Below are 4,132 nucleotides of genomic sequence, written 5' to 3'. Positions count from 1 at the left end.
AAATTCCTTTTGACTTCTTTAGCTACAACGATAGTCTGACTGCTATCATATGTTTTGAAACGTCCACGTACTTACTAAGACTTTTCACACTACTGTAAATGTAATAAACACTCAATTCTTACACCGTTTTCATTATTTAATCTCACAACACTTTTCTCCCATCAATCCTTCTGTTAATTAATTGGCCCTCCTTCCCAGTCAAAACGCCACCATACCCTTTGTAGATACACTTGGTAAAGTTTTCACCATGCTATTCTTACAGTCATTACAGTCACTTCTGTCGCCTTTCTCTGAACAAAGTAGAACAAGTAGTGTTCCTTACTCCAGTCCCTCACCTTTTTTAATAAGATCCATTTACTCGTTTACCTATCTCTTTGCAATATATTCATATCGCTGCAGCTTCTTTTCCCTACTAAACTGCTTCCTCAGACTCACCCCTGTATATTCATAACCTTAAGTTCTCTTCTCTCCCATTCTTTTCTTACCTACCTATCTATGCATATATATATATATATATATATATATATATATATATATATATATATATATATATATATATATATATATATATATATATATATATATATATATATAGTATATATATATATAAATATATATATATATATATGTATATACATATATCTATAGTATATATATATATATATATATATATATATATATATATATATATATATATATATATTATATATATCTGTATATATATATGCATAATACATACAAACTCTTAACTCTGTTTCGTAATATTTCTGGTTGCACAGTAAATCACTGAAATCCAAAAAGAAAACTAAATGAAACATTTACCTTCCCCAAAAAACTTCGAATCGTAGTCAGGAAAGTAAGGCTGAAAAGCTAAGGCAAGCACTCTGTAGATAACTGGTCACATAATTTAGTTTAACTGAAGAGGCAACTAGAAATATGACTACGTCAAGTACATTTAGAAAATTGCTTCAGAATGAACTATCATGACCAACCCTAAGTAGTAGGTGCTATGACCTGAACTGCTGCAAAATATGCAAATTTGTCTCATCAAGCTCTGATGGAACGAAAGTACGCTAGACGCAGAAACCTCATGTTTGATCGTATCGTGCTGGTACTGAAGTCTATTGGAACCTGTTCGTCCTGCTTTTTTTTTTTTTTACAGTCCTAAAGAGACAGCCCTTAGCAATGCTGAATGAATACGGCACTTAAGAAAAGAAATGAAAGGTTTCATATAAAGGGTGCTGCAAAAGTAGAAGCAATGGTACGTGGTCGTTGTTCGATTATCGTGCCTTGGCAACTTACCATAAAACGGTGCGTCCGATTTCTAACGAACACTCGGCCTCATTATCACCCCCCTAATTAGCTTTAGCTACAATTAAGAGTATGCCTCATAAAGACTACAGATGATAATCTAAAGAGAATCTACATCATCCTATCATTACGAAGGGGCACCGGCTGTCAGTTTAGCAGTATGGTATAATATTTACTATGATTTAGATCAGAAGGAACACTCACATTTAGCACGTCAATGGTAATGCACTTGTCCATCCACTTGTTCCTGCTGTAAAGAAAACAAAAAAAGAATTACAGTAAACTCTGCATTATCGTTAGCTCGCAATCATACTTAAATACAAACACAAAAGAGCAACTGCACAAACACTGAAGTCAAGATAAATTCATTATGACTAGCAATAATACGCCTTTGATATTCGAAAAACTCAAAAAAGAAAAATAAAAGAGGAGAGATTGAAAAAGCCATTTACCACTATATTTCAGCGTTAGCCAATTTGATGCAGGGCTAACGACGTGGACTCGGTGTAAGAGCATTTGATATATTCTACAAATGTAGTTTTCATCCCTGGTACAGAAAAAAAGCATAATTGGCTGAACACCATCCAATCAAACTCAAGTATATCAAAGATCATTATAGCGTGGGGTCTTTTATTCCCTATAAAGGACTGTCCAATCCAATGTACTAAAACAAAACCCCTCTCCATGTGGCCCTGAAAGAAGCGAGAGAGAAAATAAAATAAAAAAAGTGTTCGCCATGAAAAACGAATGGTAATATCAACGAAATAGAATATCCAGATGCAATGATACTTGAAATATCATGCAATTCCCAACGAGCGGTGTATTTCACAAAATTCCACAGGTTGTAATGGAATCAACTCCATCCCGTCCGACACCATTTATGAAGCCGGGATCTCTCTCTCTCTCTCTCTCTCTCTCTCTCTCTCTCTCTCTCTCTCTCTCTCTCTCTCTCTCCTCGTAAAGGATTATTACTGTTCTTCGATTTCCATGTTTGTTTGGACACGTGTTGGTCCAAGGTGGGGAGCTTCTGTTCAGACACTCTATTCATTTATGTAATTTTTATTATACAGTTTGTTAAAGCTGTATTATGCACGCCTAACTTTTATTACTTACGCAGCATTAAAAGATGTGTTTATACTTACCTTGCATATACTTTTATATCCCAACGAATTTTTATATAACCTTTCAACAAATGATGAAATAATTGTTATATCATACCGACACACACTAATCTAATATATATATATATATATATATATATATATATATATATATATATATAAATTATATATATATATATATAAATTATATTGTATATACAGTATGCATGCATATATATATATATATATATATATATATATATATACATATATATATGTAAATATACAAAAAAGAAAAAGGAAGTTGTTGGTCTAAAACATCCTTATATTGTGAACGCATGAACAGCTTCCTGCCTGACAACTGATCCATTCCTACGAGGGACTAAGCAAAAGACGGCCGCTTGCAAAAATACGGAACTACTTGTTTTTCCTTACGAAGAACAACTCCGGCTGAATAAAAGCAAAACGGAAAATCTTTTCCTCTTCTTTTAAATAATTCTGGAGCCGATAACATTTCATCCGCCCTCCCCAAAAATGTTTGAAACAAAGCCTTTGTTAGTGTTTCGGTTGGAAGCCCCCGTCGTTTATCAGTGGGTATTGCATCCTGCCACTTGGTATTGATACATGCAATATGGAAAGGGAATGGAATGCGGTGGTAGTGGTGGTGGAATGGGAGGAAGGGAGGGAGGCAGGGAGAGGGAGGAGGAGAGGGGGAGGAGGAGGTGAGGTAATGGCGGTGGTAGCAATAGATTTGTTGCAAAGCAAGTGACTAACGAGGCGGCAGTTATTATTGGTTTAAGGGTCCTGGGGTTATTAAGCGCGATAGAATGACAAGTAATGATTGCAGTAGGAAGGGTCCTCGCTGCCTCCGTTTTCCCAGTGCCATGGTTAGTGTGTCGTTATTGGTTCTATGTGAGTGTGTGTGTGTGTGTGTGTCGATGCAGCTGGCACGCCGCTACTGTTGGTGATTGCTGCAAGATTTGTGAGAAAGCTTTTTTCCTCCGAGGATGTTCCGATTGTGTGTGTGAGAGAGAGAGAGAGAGAGAGAGAGAGAGAGAGAGGAGAGAGGTCTCCTGTTATTGCTAGCGTCGGAGGCGATTCGTAACGTCACAGCGATGTTTCTAATTGAGGCTTTTCTTCCCCGCAGCCAAGTGCTGCAGGCAGGCCGGTGCGCCCGCATGCATCAGGCATATAAAGAGGCATTGATTGGAGCGTCTGGGATAATAAGGGAAGGAAGGAAGCAAGGAAGGAGGGACGAGGAAGCAAGCGTGGTAAACGGCCTGATGACGTGAGTGGAAATGGCTGGCTGGCAACGGCCAAATCATCGGTTTTATAGACTGGCCATGTGACAGCGACTTCAACGACCTAATTGCTGATATTTCATGACAAGTTTAAGGACATGGAGCGTATTTAGTCCAGACAAAAAGATATAATTTGGGACGTAATCGTTTACCATTTTGAGAAGGTAATTGATACTTAAGTAGTCTAATTATGGTTTCTGATTGGTAGCTGTCGTTTTTGCAAGTGTTTCGTAAAATTGCCAATCATGAAACAAATGACTGATACGGCAATTACGCAGAAAAAACAACTCGGTAATTACATCATCAAAGGTATTTAGTCATTTGGATATTGAATTTCTCAATTACAACTATTACTTGTCCACTTACAATTCCAGGCCGCCTGTGTTCTGGACGCAAAAATCATGGGTAGATAATACTTAG

At 36.9% G+C, this 4,132-nt stretch overlaps 1 long non-coding RNA gene across 1 annotated transcript in view; it reads right to left on the bottom strand.

Annotated features, from left to right (window-relative positions):
• Nucleotides 1-794: 794 nt before the first annotated feature.
• LOC136846388 (uncharacterized) overlaps nucleotides 795-4,132 on the bottom strand; it is an 811,447-nt gene continuing 808,109 nt past the window's right edge. Inside the window, exon 4 of the long non-coding RNA XR_010855365.1 lies at nucleotides 795-1,561. This is a non-coding gene — a long non-coding RNA (uncharacterized lncRNA). The remainder of the gene's footprint in view (nucleotides 1,562-4,132) is intronic.

This window comes from Macrobrachium rosenbergii, chromosome 15, assembly GCF_040412425.1.
Source record: "Macrobrachium rosenbergii isolate ZJJX-2024 chromosome 15, ASM4041242v1, whole genome shotgun sequence".
Taxonomy (NCBI): domain Eukaryota; kingdom Metazoa; phylum Arthropoda; class Malacostraca; order Decapoda; family Palaemonidae; genus Macrobrachium; species Macrobrachium rosenbergii.
The sequence above is the reverse complement of the archived record's forward strand: the minus strand, read 5'-3'. Positions and strand labels throughout refer to the sequence as shown.